Source organism: Mustela putorius, unplaced genomic scaffold, assembly GCF_011764305.1.
Source record: "Mustela putorius furo isolate JIRA1106 unplaced genomic scaffold, ASM1176430v1.1 tig00003859_pilon_pilon_pilon, whole genome shotgun sequence".
Taxonomy (NCBI): Eukaryota; Metazoa; Chordata; class Mammalia; order Carnivora; family Mustelidae; genus Mustela; species Mustela putorius.
The window spans coordinates 18,540,213-18,558,116 of NW_025422011.1; positions in this window are offsets into that span (position 1 = coordinate 18,540,213).

The following is a 17,904-nucleotide window of genomic DNA, read 5'->3' on the forward strand; positions in this document are numbered from 1 at the left end:
GAGCTCAGTAGGGTTCCTGCCTTGCAGGCAGAACCAAATAATATCATGGGGAAAATTATTTTATCAGACTGTCAGGGAACAAAATTAAGTATATTTCCTATGGTAGCCCAAAGTAAATATTGTCATGTTACCTCAGATGGCACATAAAAAATCAGACTAGAATACAGTTCTCTAGGGAGAAATTGTCCAGGAGCTTCTTGCAGAAGCAAAGTATTGCCTACAAGATTGAATGATGCTGTTAGTAAAATAAAACCACTTTACCCTGTTAGAAATGTTTATTGAGTACAATAGTATATTGAGAACTATGCTAGTTACTTGAACTAGTAAACAGGAAGATATTATTTTACCTAAAAATATGTAGCAGTGCGTTTGAGAAGGTAGATGTGTCTATAGGCATAAAACATGTCATGATAAAACTAACAAAATTGTTCCCAGTTTTGAAGGAAGAAACCACTTAATATGACTTGGAAATACAGAAGGACCTCATGAGAGTGTTGGCATTTAGCTAAGTTCAGATAACTTAGTAAGATTTCAACAGTGAAGGAGTATAGGATATAAGGAAACAGTGTCAGTTTGATCACAATGCTTGAGACATGCTCTAACTATTTCGAAAATGCCACTGTGTTTTAAATTTGGTAAGAAATGAGTCTGTGGATAGATCAAAGCCAGCCTAGACACATGAAGATAATGCTGTGGAATATATGTATATAGGTGCTATGACAGATATCAATTCAGTTCTTAAAGCGTATTTCCTAGAATATGCTTTTCCCAGAAAACTGAGCAACATAATTTGGCTTCAAAAAGTCTTTTGAAGAGTTAGGAAGCATTCCAAGTCAAAGAGAACAAATTATAGAATAGAGTCATTACTGTTTTTCCCATTGTGTAAATTAATAATCAAAAAAAGGTGGGAAGCCTGGGTGGCTCAGTCAGTTAAGCTGCTGCCTTTGGCTCAGGTCGTGATCCCAGGGTCCTGGGATCAAGTCCCACATCGGGACCCTGCTTCTCTCTCTGGCTCTGCCTTCCATTTTGCCCGCTTGTGCTCTCTCTCTCTCTGACAAATAAATAAATTAAATATATATATATATATATATTTTTTTTTTTTAAAGAACTTTTTGGGGCATCTGGGAGGCTCAGTCAGTGGAGCATCCAACTCTTGATTTCAGCTCAGGTCAGGATCCTCAAAGTGTCCTGGGTCCTGGGATTGAGCCCCTTGTCAGACTCCACACTCAGTGGAGAGTCTGGAGAGTAAGGATTCTCTCTCTCCCTCTCCCCGACTCAGGTTTGCTCTCTCCCCGACTCAGGTTTGCTCTTTCTCTCTCTCTCAAAAAAAAAAAAAAAAAAAAAGTAAATCTTAAAAAGAGAGAGAGAACATATCTACCTAAGGAAGGAGAGTTTGTAAAGTATCTACTTATGTTCTCATCTAAAAATAATACAGGGACTTTCGAATGTAGGACAGCTTTGTCCTGGGATGTATGTGGAATTTTCACTTGTGCCTCTGCCTAAGATAAACACTATTTTGAGTTTTGGTGTGTCCTTTCTTATGACACCATTTAAAAAGAAACATGGGGTATAGACTATATATTGCTCTGAAATCACTTGTGTTCTTTTTGTAAGAAATTTCCATAAATTTCAATTAGCACTACTAACTTAATGACAAAAAGAAAATATAAGCTGATTGAAAACACAGGTGTGCACAAACACACATACGTTTTCACACACACATAGCAACACACAGTCACGTGTTACCTCCTCTCAGACAAGGAGTAAAACATGTATTTGGACTCTTTCCTGAAAGATCAAATATACCTTCATTTCACTTTTCCTTCCATTCAGGAAAACTAAAAACTCTGTAGAGAGATTTGGGGTTTATTCCCCCTAGAAAATAACGGACATTATTTTTACTTATTTTTTATTTTTATTATTTATATAAATCTCTTATGTTATTATTTAGAGCATAGCTAATACTTGGTCAGCAAATATTAGAGAAAAAATTGTGGCTCCAACCCCACCTTATGTATTCTATATATTTTTATAGAAAATATAAATATTTTATAAATACTATAAAATGTGTAAAATTTAAAAAAATATATAAAATATATTTCTGAAAAAATATATAATATATATTCTGAAAAAAAAAATTGTTTAACCAAGAAGTAGAGAACAAGAAAACAAATGGAAAATAGAAACAATGACTGGAAAAGATACAAGAAATATAAATAATGTAACTAGCTTTGTCATGAATGCTATTATGCAAATCCCACAACCTGTTTATGATTTACCTGTAACTGGAGATAATAATAGCACCTACTTCATAGATTTCATTGAAGAATAAATAAGGCAAATTAATAAATGAAAAGCACTTAGGACAATGCCTGACATATGGAAAGTGCTCTGCATATCTAATAGTTATTATTAATGGACAATGTCAGAGACTGCCTTTCTGCGATAGTGAATTCCTCCTTTACATCCAGAGCTTGTCACTCATTTTGGTACAGTGAAATGTAAGACATTTCACTTCACTGCTGGCTAATTACAACAAAGCTCAGAATAAGAAATATGATGTCTGTAACCTCAGCCTTAAATTCAGGATAGAGTGCTGGGCTCGCTTCCAAATGAATGGAAACTGTAGTTTAATACAATAACTACTTACCTTTCTCCATCATTCTTGTAATGAGTTTTTACTCAGGGTCTAAGAATCAACCTTTAGAGTACTATAAGTTATTAAATAGGGAACATGATATAAACTATAGTTAATTTTTATTGTTTTTGTTAAAGCTGTTAACTGAAATTTTCTAATAATGTACATGCCAAGAAACAAGTTGGTAAATGAAGATGTGACTTTTGTATTATTTCTGAAGTATTTAAGACTTTTGAGACCAATACAACATGTTTAGGTGACATTAACCCAGGAGTTACCGAAGGAATAATTATCCATATATTTGTCTGGAGCTCTTTACTTAAAAAAAAGTGTATCATATCTCAACCTTACCACTTATTAGGAAATATATGTATTATTACATCCATTTAAAAAATGAGTCAAAGACATAAAGATGTGAGATGGTACACGTGGACTCAAAGGGGTGTAAGTTAAATAATCAGATCTATTTATAGCACAGTGAATAATTAGACCTATGACTAATATATAGCAGGAACATAATAAGTATTTATCGAATAGATAGTTAATGAACATTATAATGAATGAGCAAATATTTATTTTACTTTTTGTAAGATCCAGAGAAAGTTAAAGTTCATAGGATTTACATAAAAATTTTAGCTAAAATCTGATTTAGTGAACTTGAGGCTAAATAGTGATCAGTTGGTTCAAAACAGAGTGCATCAAGTTGTAAAAATGGAAACACAGTTATGTTGTCTTGTATAAAGATTGTCCAGGGTCTGCTCATGGGACTGAGTCAAAGCTGAACCTGAATAGTGTCCATAAATATCTCCATGAAATTACAGGAACATGGTATGTGTTGGATTGGGAGGAAAGCTGACTAGGTCACAAAAGGGTATAATAAAGACAACCCGAGTCTGCCTGCTTGGGGTAGAGAGTGGGAGGCAAGAGTAGAGGATTCATAGTGAGTTTGTGGGAATGAAGACCTTGAAGATGTACAGTGTGGTCCAAAAGTAGAGCTCAAGTCAAATATAGAGGTGTTAATGTTCAAGTGTGTAGTCAAAAGAGCAATTAAATCAGAGCCAAAGTTTTTAAGAACAGGTTGCAACAGAGAAATGACTTCTGAGTTAATCTAAGTCTGTGTTATAAAGTAGTTTTTATTGTGGCTATAGTAAATAATGAAAGTAGCTCAGTCTTAGGCATGAAAGATGAGAGGATGCTTTGTCTTGCTGATTCCTTGGTCTTGAGGTGATCTTGGCAATATTACCAACCCTGTGAGTTCAGACAGTTACGTCAACGTTCAAACCATTAAAAATGGAAAAATTTGCCTTTACTGTGTAATGTTGGCTGAAAGAATAGCTTAAAACCATTAATATAAGTATAGTGATCCATTGGTTATGGCACCTAAGTTCTGATTTTTAGAAACTTCCTTTATCAAGATAAGGCAGTTAAGTCACCATGTATCTTCTATTCACATAGACATAATGTTTTGGTATATATTATAGTAAGAGGAGAAGGCGTATAAATACAGAGAAAATATTGTTTTTGGCCTAAGAGATAATAACCATCAATACTTCCTGCCCAATATGAGCATTTCAAGTCTGTTTTACAAAGCCAGATAGGTTTTGGGTCCAGGCCAAGACTCTCTAAACCCTCTCACATTCCATCTCTTCCCATTGCCATACTGTAATATGCAAAAGAAGGATCACGCTTACATTTCCCAATGCCAGCTGGCTGATTTCACTCCTAACACGACCTTCAATGCCATGACCTCCTATTCTATGGTGACTGAGAAGTAAAGAGTCAGTCCGGATGACTGCAAAGTACATATAGAAGAAGCCATTTCATCTATGTTCTTTTTTCTTCAACTAAATTGCTTATAACTTTCTTTTACTGCCATCCAAGGAAAGTCTTCCTATTGTATTAGTTAAGCTCATGTATTAAAAACTATCTGAATGTCTTCTCTGTGTTGAGAACTATACTAAGCATAAGTGTATGTGAAGTGTGCATTGGTATATAAATATACTAAAATTAAAACTAATAATAGAGTATAGGAAGGAAAGCATCAAACTTCAGTAGCAGGAAATAATGGGATAATGAATGTGAGTGAATCAAAGACCTTTGATACAAATCCAAAGTGAAAAATTTGAAAAAAAATGTGTACATGTATGTGTGTACATAATTTCTTTATGTATCCAGCACCATCCTCTCCACCTGCAATTTAGATTTTGATCCTGTATTTGGCAACTTAAGGCAAAATAAATGAGAAGACATAGTGTACTTATCTTATTTCTAACACATCTTTAGCGACTATAGTAGCTGCTTCCGTGAAAGCTGTTTTTATCTCTTACAAAGATCACATAGTGTGAGATTTCCTAAACAGTTATTCTAACCACAGACAATTTTACCTCAGTTGTTAAGTATTAGCACTCATCACACATGAGTGGAAAGCATACTGCTAGGTACCCTGAAGAACCTAGTTATGGTCCTTACCCTAAAAATTCTATTTACTGGAAGGCTTGATAAACAGAAAAAAATAGAGCATAATTTTGAAAGTATATTTCTGACTTTTGGTTTCTGGATCCCATGTAAGGAGCTTGGAAATTGCCACTCTGTCTGAACAACAAAAAGCTGAACATTCAGACTGAATAATCAACAACTATTCTTGGAACTGTAAGAGATAAAGACTCAGGGCAAACCATTGCTCCCAAGAGTGGAGAGGCAGATGAATACAGTAAGAATCACAGCATACTAGAGCAAAGACTCACAAGTGAAAATAACTCTGGGAACCAGTGCTAGCGTGGAAAAACCTAAAATTAATTGATAATTTGCTGGAGGCTCAGTGTGGAAGAATCTGAGAGCTAAACACTCCAGGGGGACCTAATCACAGACACACACCACACTTTTGTGAGTTTTACCTTCAGGAGCTTGACTAGTTTCTTGCGGTAAATATCAGAGAAAAATCCCTTCATGCCTCCGGGAAGAAGAGGGGAAAACAAACCATTTGAAATAAGACAGAATGCTATTCTTCTTACAAGGCCCGTACTCAGAGGAAACCAGTTAACTAGAGCCTAACCTCCTGGGGTATTGTCAGAGCCTAACAGACCTGGGAGAAGGGAATTCAACTCTAGCTAATTCTGGACATCCTGTGATACCTAAGGGGGTGAGTGGTGGGGAACTGAAAAATATTTGCGCAGCTCAGAGTCCAGAGGCATTGGCTCACTAAAAGACTACTACCTAACTACAGGATTATAGAACACGTCCCTTCTCCCTACATCTTACCACCACATTACTTAAGACCTTTTTACAGCATAATAAAAGACAAAGGCACAATTTGAAAAAAATAAAATAAGCATCAGAACCAAGTATGGCAAGATGTTGAAATTATCAGACTGGGAATTATAAACAACTGTTACTAATGTGCTCTAAGTTTTAGTGATAAAGTAGAAGTATGAAAGTACAGATTGGCAATGAGAAGAGAGATGAGAATCCTAAGAAATGTTAGACATGAAGAACATCATAACAGAAATGAAGAATTCCTGGGGTGCCTGGGTGGCTCAGTCAGTTAAACGTCTGACTCTTGATTTCAGCTCAGGTCATGATTTCAGTGTCCTGAGATCGAGCCCTGCATCAGGATATGTGCTCAGCAAGGAGTCTGTTTGAGATTCTCTCTCTCCCTCTCCCCCTCCCCGCTGCATGTGCATGCAAATTTGTTCTCTCTCTCTCTCTCTCTCTCTCTCTTAACTAAATGAAGAATGACTTTGCTGGGCTTATAAATAGACTGGTGATGACCACATTGAGATACCACCTTACACCAGTTACAATGGCCAAAATTAGCAAGACAGGAAACAACATGTGTTGGAGAGGATGTGGAGAAAGGGGAACCCTCTTATACTGTTGGTGGGAATGCAAGTTGGTACAACCCCTTTGGAGAACAGTGTGGAGATTCCTCAAGAAATTAAAAATAGAGCTTCCCTTTGACCCTGCAATTGCACTACTGGGTATTTACCCCAAAGATACAGATGTAGTGAAAAGAAGGTCCATCTATACCCCAATGTTTATAGCAACAATGGCCATGGTCGCCAAACTGTGGAAAGAACCAAGATGCCCTTCAACGGACGAATGGATAAGGAAGATGTGGTCCATATACACTATGGAGTATTATGCCTCCATCAGAAAGGATGAATACCCAGCTTTTGTAGCAACATGGACGGGACTGGAAGAGATTATGCTGAGTGAAATAAGTCAAGCAGAGAGAGTCAATTATCATATGGTTTCACTTATTTGTAGAGTATAACAAATAGCATGGATGACAAGGGGAGTTAGAGAGGACAAGGGTGTTGAGAGAAATTGGAAGGGGAGGTGAACCATGAAAAACTATGAACTCTGAAAAACAATCTGAGGGTTTTGAAGGGGTTGGGGGTGGGAGGTTGGGGGAGCCAGGTGGTGGGTATTGAAGAGGGCACAGATTGCATGGAGCACTGGGTGTGGTGCAAAAACAATGAATACTGTTATGCTGAAAATAAATTTAAAAAAAAATCTTTGAGCTGGAGGAAATATTTATTTATATATTATTGTTATTTAGCGGGTTCCGTGCCCAGCATGGAGCTCAGTATAGGGCTTAAAGTCATGACTCTGAGATCAAGACCTGAGCTGAGATCAAGAGCTGGATATGTAACTGATTGAGCCACCTAGGTGCCCCTGAGCTAGAGGTTACATTAGTAGAATCTTTGAAAACTGGAAAGCAAAGAGAAAAAAATATGAGGAAAAAAGAAACAAAAAAGATAATCAGAACAGAACATTATACAAAAGATATATTCAAAAGGTATAATGTATATAATGGGAATACTAAAAGAAAGAGAAAAGATCAGAATAAATATTTGAAACAAAAGTGCCTAAGAATTTTCTTCAAATTAATGGCAGACACTAAACCACAGGAATCTCAAAGAACACCAGGCATGATACATACCAAAAACTATACTGGGCATATCATTTTCAAACTATGGAAAATCAAAAACAAAAAATTCTGAATGAAGCCAAGAGTGGAGAGAAAATACCTTACTTATAGAGGAACAGAGATGAATTACATCTGACTTGTCAGAAGACAGAAGACACTCATGCAAGAGAGTGGCATGAAATATTTAAAGTGTTGAGAGGGAAAAAACCTACCAACCTAGAGTCCTGAACTATAAAATTATCCTCCAAAACTGAAAGAGAAATAAAGACATTCTCAGGAAAAACAAAATTTGAGGGAATTTGTTGCCAGCAGAAATTGTTAAATTATTTAGAGAGAAGGAAAATACTATATAGCTTAAAAACTTTGATCTACATCCAGGGTAGCATCAAAGATGGACTAAATGAAGGTAAAATAAATATTTTTTTCTTATCCTTAATTAATCTAACAGGTAACACTTTGTCTAAAATAATATACCAACAGTGTATTCAATTGTGTGTGTGTGTGTGATTATTTATAAATGAAATGAATGATAGCAATGGTGTAAGTGAATGGGAGTTAAGAATTATTTTGTTATTATAAGGTACTCACACTATCTGTGAAGTAGTACAGTGTTACTTGAAAGTGAACTTAGGTTAGTTATAAATGTATATTGCAAACTCTAGGGCCCCCACGGTGGGGAGAAAGTGTTACTTCTTTGTAAAGAAATGATTGAAAATAGAATCATGTAAAATCTTCACACACAAAAACAAGACAAAATAACAACAACAAAAAACAGAGAAACAGTGGAAGGCAAAACTAGAGACAAAGAACAAGGAAAAAAAATTTAGAACAATACAAATATAGTACATATTTAACCACCTACTTAATAATTGCTTTTAATATCAATGATCTAAAAGTACCAATTAAATGAAAGAATGTGAGAGTGGATTAAAAACAAGACCCAACTGTATGTTTTCCATAAGAAACCCACTTTAGGACACATATAAATTAAAAATAAATGGATAGAGAAAACGATATCATGCTAACACTAATCAAAGAAAAGCAGGATTAGTTGTGTTAATTTCTGGCAGAGCAAACTTCAAAGCAAGAGAAGTAAATCAGGAATAAAGAATGACAATACATAAATGACAAACAGGTCAATTTTCCAAGGAGTCATAACAATCTTTATCATGTAAGTGGCTAACAAAGGAGCATCACAGTTTGTGAGGCAAAAATTGATACAAATCCAAGTAGAAATACATGAATCCATTATCAGAGTTGGACACTTTAACATTTTCCTCTTAGAAATGGACAGATCTAGCAGTCATAAAATCAATAAGGACATAGTTGAATTCAACAATACCATCAACCCAACTGGATATAATCGACATCTTTAGACTGTTTCATTTAGCAACAGCAGAACATATATTCTTCTCAAGTTTTTGTGAAACATTCACCAAATAGACCACTTTCAATGTCAGAGAACAACAAATTCAAAGGAACAGAAATCTTACTGGCTGTTCTCTGACCACACTGGAATTAAACTAGAAAGTAAAATGAGAAAAATAACTGGAAAATCCAAACCTAAGTGGAGATTGACTAACATACTTCTTCTTTTATTTTTTTTTTAAGATTTATTTATTTATTTGTCAGAGAGAGTGGGGGAGAGAGAGAGAGCATGAATGCGGGAGCAGCAGGCAGAGGGAGAAACAGGTTCCCTCCTGGGCAAGGAGCCTGATGTGGGTCTCAATCCCAGACCCTTGGGATCATGACCTGAGCTGAAGGCAGATGATTAATGGCTAAGCCACCAGATGTCCCAGACCAACACACTTCTATGTAACACATAAGTCAAATGAAAAATCTGAAGAGAAATTTTAAAATATTTTAGTGAAATGAAAACTAGGAACCTAAAATATGTGGGATGAAGCAAAACAGTGCTTAGAAGGAAATTTCCAGCAGTGAATGCATGTATTAGAAAAGAAGAAAGATCTAAAATTAGTCATTTAAATTTCTATTTTAGGGGACTAGAAAAGGAAGACTAAAGTAAATCCAAAGTGAAGAGAAGAAAAGAAATAATGAGAATTAGGTGAGAAATAAAAATGAAATTGAAAAGAGAACATTGATAAAGACAATAAAATTGTCTTTATTAATTACTAATTTATTATTAACTGTTGGAAAAAATTCCAAGTTTATTTTTGCTTATGTGTTCCTTGTCTCAGGAGACATACTTAGTAAGAAGTTGCTACGGCTGCTGTCAGAGAGGTTATGGCCTGTGTTCTTTAGGATTTTAATGGTTTCCTGTATCACATTTAGATCTTTATTTTTTATTTTATTTTGTTTCATTTTACATTTAGGTCTTTAATTCATTTTGAATTTATTTTTCTGTATGATGCAAGAAAGTGGTCCAGTTTTGTTCTTTGGCATGTTGCTGTGATGAGCACCAGCTGTTGTATGGAAGTGTTGAATCACTAAATTGAACACCTAAAACTAATATTACACTATATGTTAACTAACTGGAATTTAAATGTAAACTTAAAAAATTAGACAATGAGTCTAGAAAGCTGGATCTTTGAAAAGATTTATAAAATTGATAAACCTTTATTCAGGCAGGCTAACAAAAAAAGAGGACACATGTTACTCATAAAGATCCCATGGACATTGAAAGATAATAAAGGAATACTAAATAATTCTGTGCCCACAGATTTGAAAACCTAGATGAAATGTACTGAATTCTTGAAAGACACAATTTGCCAAAACTAATGTAAGAGGAAATAGATGATCTGAATAGTCCTATATCTATCAAAGAAATTGAGTTAGTAACCTTCCAAAACAAAGCCCCAGGACCAGTAGGTTCACTGATAAACAACTACACGGGTAAACAACTACCAAACCTTTAAGGAAAAAATTGTAACAATTCTTTTCATTCTTTTTCAGAAGATAGGAGAATGAATGCTTCCTGATGCATTCTACAAAGACAGCATTACCGAATACCAAATCCAGACAGACATTACAAGTACATAAAATTACAAAAAACTCTTCAAACTCAACAGTAAGAAAACAATTAAAGCAAGGTCCAAAGATCTTAAAAGACATCTAACCAAGGAGTGTATACATATAGATTGTCTATAAGCATATGGAAAGATGTGTCACGTGTTATTAGAGAAATGCAAATTAAAACAACACCAGTATATCCTTACACACCTATTAGAATGACTATAATCCAGAACATGAAATCAGTAAATCCTGGAGAGGATGTGGAGCAACAAGAACTCTCATACATTGCTGGTTGGAATGCAAAAGGGTACAGCTACTTTGGGAGGCAGTTTGTCAGTCTCTTACAAAATTTAGCATACCCTTTACCATATTGTGTTTTTGTATTGACTCAACAGAGCTAAAAACTTAGGTACACACAAAAACCTGCACATGGGTATTTATATCAGCTTTATATATAATTTCCAAACTTGAAAGCAACCAAGATGTCTTTCAGTAGGTCGAAGTAGTTGAATGGAGAAGTAAACTTTGGTTTGTCTACATGATGGTGTATTATTGAGTGCTAAAAAGAAATAATCCATCAATCCTTGAGAAGACATGGAGGAATCTAAATAGAAATTACTAAGTCTTTTCAAAGAAGCCAGTCTGAAAAGGCTTCGAACTCTATGACTGCCAACTATGTAATGTTGAGGAAAAGGCAAAATTATGGAGATAGTAGAAAGATCAGAGATTGCCAGGGGTTGGGAGGGATGTGGAGCACAGAGGATTTTTAAAGCAATGGAAATACTCTGTATGATACTAGGTACGTGCTGTTATACATTTGTCTAAATCTATAGAATCTGTAACACAAGAGGTAAACTGTAATGCAAACTATGGAGTTTGGGTAATTATGATGTGTCATTATAGGGGTTCATCAGTTGTAACAAATGTATCACTCTGGTGGGGATTGTTGATAATGAGGAAGACTATGTATGTATGTGAGCAAGGGTATATGGGGTACCTTTCATTTTGTTGTGAGACTAAAAACTTCACAAAAAAATTATTACTTTTTAAAAAGTATATTCCTGATGCATTTTATTTATTTATTTTTAAAGATTTTATTAGAAAGAGAACACAAGTTGGGGGGGTGGTACAGAGGGAGAGGGAGAAGCAGACTCCCCATTGAGCAGGGAGCCCAATGCAGGGCTTGATCCGAGAACCCCAGGATCATGACCTGAGCAGAAGGCAGATGCTTATCCAACTGAGCCAGCCAGGTGTCCCTCCCAGTGCATTTTATAAAGGGCAGAGGTTTTGTTGGATGTACGTTATTTCTTCAGACAGAAATAATATAAATTGTTGCTACACTGAAGCATCAACATCTTTTGTGTTCCCAACTTTGTCCACAGGTTTGAGTCCTCTTAAAGGACCTTCTACTGTGTCTCTCCTCATCTCAAGCTCGTATCTCCAAATGGATATAACATCCCCAAATGGATGTTAACATACCGTCTTCGTATTAGGGTCTGTAGCCATACCCCACATTGATCTCATCCTATTAAAGTATCAGACTGTCATTTTAACTCTTGAGTTTCATGTTTCCCCTCTATTTTCACAAATGTATATTTCCTTTTTTTAAACTTGAGTTCAGCTTTTTAGTACTATCTTTTGTTCTATGTCATTATAGCTTCCAAATTTTTAGCAGTGTGTAGGAGATATAGAGGTTGTTGGGGATGTCTGCATTAGTTCAGGCTGCCTTATTGCTTAATCCAGAAATCTACCATGTGAATCTTTGAATCGTGGTTTCTTCAATACAGTCATAATGCTAATTTCACAGTATTTGAAAATATGAAATGAATTTTTGGATAAATACTTAGGGTATTATATTTCTACTGATTTGGAGATGTTAGCAGTATTATTCACTATAATATCTGGTTACCTAATCTCATAAGAATCAGAAGTATTGTGAGAAAAGAAGAAAAATATATTTGATCAGGACCAAAAAATTATAAGGAAGTTGAGCAGAATACTGATTGATTGATTTGACTAGTTTGAGGAGACATTCCAAATAAGGGAGGCTGAATCTCACAGAAAGATGAAAAATGAATTGTAAGACAGATCTTTTCCACTTTAGAGTAAGACTAGACTATGTCCCCTCCAGTATAAAGTTTGCAGTTGAAATCATCATGTCTGCATGAGAAACAAGTAAAATGTTTCTCTGACTACTGAGGGTTCCAAATGCATGACAAAAATGATCACAGTTCTGGAAACAGGTTGAATATGGAATAAAATGTAACTCACCTTAATGTATAAAATAGTTACTATTGGACTAATATATAGGGCTGCAGTGTGAAAATTGAGGGCAGAGTATGAGAAGGGGAAGGTAGAAGTAGACAAAGAATAGTCAAAGCCACCTGTATAGAACTTGATGCCTCTTTGATTTTGTTTGTTTACTGGTTTAGAATGAAAGCTCTGAAGGAGACTATATAAGTCTATCTGGCATCTTTTCTCATGATCAACGTGCCCTTATGTGTCTATCACAGTAATCCACTTCAGATGTTACCTTAACCCAGTAAAGTTGGCTCTAATGTTCCAGATGCAATGAAACTGAAAGGCACATTTTATTCTTGCTTAGAAAAGTAAAATCAAGTACTGTATTGCTTTGACAGCTTTTTCTACAAATTTATCAGAGTGGAACCAAGAAGGATTTCATATTCATTGAAAGATTAGGAAGACTATGGAAGATTATAGTAACCCAGTTTGTAAAGTCTCCATAGTTGGGGAATGTCAGAAGGCAGCTTTTCATTTGTAGCCAATCTGGACTCACTTGGGCAGTAGTACCATCTGAATGTTAGAAAAAATGAACTATAGATTAGGTTAAAGAACATGTGTTTTATTATTTTCAAATGCATCTTGTATACTGGAGATGGGAAAATACATTTCCTTAGGTGGTTAAACATTTTCTATACATATGTATTTTCTTTACTTGTTTGCTTGTGCCAGTAACTCTCAATCCTGCTGCACATAGAATCATTTACAATTAGAGATAAATGATTTCCCATGCTCACACCAAATCTTCAGTATCCTTGCAGTTAGGTTCCAGACATCAGTTTTTTAAAGGAAACCCCAGTATGATTTTTACACTGTTGGAGAGCATGCTGGAAAGGCTTGTACATGAGTTAACATCTTTTCACAATGTCAGTTTTATTCAATCATAAAGCAGGTTTAACATAATTGTATGGCAGTTTTAGGATTTGTAACTCAGTGACATTTAGCTCTGCATTTATCTTGGCTTCATAGGCATCACAGAAAGCAAAGCACAGTATGGTCACACAGATAGAATAAGGGGTAAGAAGGTAACAAACCAAACACAAATTGAGGGCGTAGTTGAGATGAGCCTTCTGTCTGGTCTGTGTCAGCTTTTGGTACCTCCTGCTTGCTTATTATGTTCAAGCAGTAAAAGATCTGCTCTGTTTAGAGATCAGTTGGGCAGCGCCTTTGGCAGTAGTTGCTTTTTTAATGTGGTCAGATGTAGAAGGGTCAGAGTCTGGAGAGTCTGACAATTTGCTGCTAAAGTCCTCCCTTTTTAAAGGAGTTTAATCAGTTTGGGCTTTCACAGGTCTCCTCTGGTTACAGCGATTATCAGCTCTTGGTTCTTCCAGATTTACATGAGTAAATCATCCAGATAATACTCAGTCTTAAGTATTATCACTGTGTGCTGGTTTTCGTGACATGTCCTGTTCTGCAGTGTCCTTGGTTGCTGGCATCACTGCTTGACATGAGTCACTACTTGACAAGAGTGACCTCATCTTGCTCTCTATACACATACATTTAAATTTGAGAACCACTGAGATAAGCAGATCTTTCCATTCCTGTCACTTTCCTGTTTGCAACAGAGCAAAATGGAATTTTGGTGGTAGTGTCTGAATCATCAAAAACTTCAGTTTCTAAAGTCCAAATTTAAAAAGGCTTTAAATGAATAATGATGATACAAAATATTTACAAGAAAAATGCTTTTAGTTTTTTACAGCATTTCTTGAAGACTTTGTCCTCTAGTTATTCAAGCAAAACACATTGGATTTAGAACAGACTGCCGCCTTTCCATATTTTACTGAGTAATTTTTGTCAGCTTTCTATTTTTCTCCTTTAGAATGTAACTTCCACTGGAGCAAGACTTTTTGAGTGTATGTAGCTTAATGCTTTACCCCTATCAATGTATTACTCAAAGTAAGTATTCAGTAAGTCTTTGGATTCAATGAATGAAATTGCTTCTAAAAAGCAATTAAGAAAACATCTGAAGATCATGTTGATGTAATGCCTTTATCTGATCTCAAGCTTTCTGAACAAGAATTATATGTGTTAATTCATGTGAAGATGCTATAAAATGGGCTTTAATTAGCCTTGGAAAATTGAATAGAATTGGAGAAAGTAGTTCTATCACTTATAAAGCCTTTCCTTCCAAAAGTCTTAGCTCAGCTATCTTCATCTAGATGACCCTACCCTCTGCCTTTTTGAAGCCCCATTGCCTTCATATGGGAGAGAATGGAGTTGAGTAAGTCCTTGTTTTCTGGGGATCTATGTAAAATGCAATTCGGTCCCATTGAGACTTCATAGGATCCTTAAAACCTGGGACAGTGCCAGCTATTTTTTTTTTTTTTTTTTGGTTCATTATGACTAGTCAAGGGTTGGCAAATGACAGATACTCAGTAAATTATTCAGTTGCACTAAAAAGGCTGATTGCTTTATAGAAATAATTTGGAAGACGGTCTCCAGGAAATGCCCATTTGCTGACCTCAGCCAATTCAGATTGAAGCTTCTGAAATATGGCCAAAGGACTGGGTCTTTTCATCTACCTCTTATCCATCTGGTTTGGCAGAGTTTCTTGAAGCATGATGTAAAAATAAACTTAGATTTTTATTGAAAATACAGATTCATAGACCAGAGCCCATTATCTACTGAATCAGAATCTCTCAGGCTGGGGACCAAGAATTTATAGCTTGTGTAAGTACCCCAGGTTATTCCTTATGCTGTAAAGATTGAGAACCTTGTTGCTTAATGATTATAGCCAAGATCTGGAGTTTACCTATTACCCTTCCTGAGGTAGAGGCTCATTTGAAGAAGAGTGAGGATACACTTTGAAGATCCAAAAGAAGCTGCAGTTTTAAAGTTTTCTAATGTACCACTTCACTGTCTAGACTACAACAGGATTTTCATTCGAGGTGGTGTATATTGACCTTATTATCTGATCTGTTACTCAAGTAATATTAAAATGGCTTAAGAAAAAACATCAGTTTCCTAAAGTTATAAATAAAAATGGTTCATCAAACACTGCAGCTGTATCCTGATTACTGGATGATACCTGCCTTTGTAGTCCTAAATGGGTTCATCTCAGAGGCACCACTGCCAATATTGCATATGCAGCAGGTACTCTTCCAACCAGACGCATATTTCCTGTGTGTTCTATGACTTCTGGTTCCTTCACCCAACACCCAACACGCCTAGTCATCTTTTCCATATAAATTCAATATTGCGTGTATTGTGCATAACTGTTCCAAAGGATCTTATTGTGTGTGCCATATACACTAGAATATAGTGTACATTGCCATATAATGTAAAAAGACCATGCAACCAACTGTCATACCAACTAAAATGCCAAATAAATTTCGAACAGTGGAAATTTTTTATTGTTGTTGTTATTGGAAAACCATCACTTTAATGAGAACTTTTTCTCATGTGCTGGTCTTCCTCTCCTCAGAAGACTTTTTCCCTATTGAAAGGCAGTATTTTAGATCCCCAGCCAACTCCCAAACTCCAGATGTAGCTGTCTTCTGTCTTCAGAGTTCCAGCCTTAGAGAGAGCATTATGTGGAGAGAGAGTAAAAAGTTGATAGGAAAAAAGGGATAATGACATGCCCCGTGGTTTATTTTTGGGTTTCTTCCCAGGCCAATTCAAAACCTCCAAAATACGGTCAAGCAAACCAGCAGGCTTGTACTTCCATCATAACCCGTCCACAAAACTGCCCACATCTTTCAGACCAGGTGTTCTCCCTACATGGGCAAGGCCTGGTGGGGAGGACACCCCCAGCCTTTCCAAATAGTAGTAAATAACCCTTCAGTCTGAGCAGCACTACAGGCTGGCTCAGGAACTACTCGTCTCTTCTGCTGTGTGGCCAGGCCTGTCTCATAGCCCTCCGTCTTCATGTCATAGAACCCTGGCTCCTTGTTTTGGGCAAATGTGCCCTTAGAATGCTCCACCTTCATCTGGGGATCATCTTCAAGTGCATATACATTTCTTCTAAACACTATGGTCCGCTTTTCTCTGTCTAGCTTGCTAACATTAAAAGTTTTAATTTAATGTTTTTCACCAAAACCTTTTTAAAGCAAGCAGTGGTGTATAATTTTGTCATAAATTTAATCCCAGTTGCTAAACCATTTTTTTTGGACCCAACCAAGCACTCCTAGATCTGTCACTAAATTACTGGCCATTTGACACCGGGCATCTGACATCTACAGTAGAAAGTAACTGTTCTTAAGTGACCAGAGTCTCCAGATCATAGACTTGCTTACCCAAACTAGTACCATACTGTGAATTTTATCATTTCTAAAATAGAGCTGCCACCCAAATGAACTTGTGGCCACCTAATAATGTGATAAAATTACTCTGTCAGTTGCTGGAAAGGAGAAGATGCAAAGTCAACTGTATTAGCTGAACCTGAGATAACAAGAGTAGTATAGGATCATCTAGATTAGGATCAGTAGTATAGGATCTGTCATTTACAGAATGTTAAGTTCACAAAGCACAATAAGGACTAGGCACAAAACCAAGAGTGGGCTTTCAATAAATCACCCCCAGACACTTGGATTTTAGGGAAAAGGGAAACATTTTTTGCTGAATAACTTCCTCTTTATTGATCTTTTCTGGTTTTTAGGCCCACTTACAAAGAAAAAGAAAAAAAGGGCAGATTAGATGAATGTGGGACACTGGGCATTTATATTTAAATACAAATTTAAAGGAAATTTAAATTTAAAAATTTAAATTTAATTAAAAAATTTAAATTTAAAGGAAAAAGAAAAAAAAATACCTTGAAAAACTTTATGGACCTGCTTTCACTTTGTACATTTTATCAATGCTATGGAACCATTAACATACGATAACTAAATAATGTTAAACTTGTCTTGAAAATAATAGAGCAAAAAATGATTCATTCAAAGTGATTTCTAGGGGTGCCTGGGTGGCTCAGTTGGTTAAGTGGCTGCCTTTGACTCGAGTCATGATCTCAGGGTCCTGGGATCATGCCCCCACATTGGGCTTCCTGCTCAGCGAGGAGTCTCCTTCTCCCCTCCCTCTGCCTGCTGCTCCCCTTGCTTGTGCACATGCTCTCTCTCTCTGA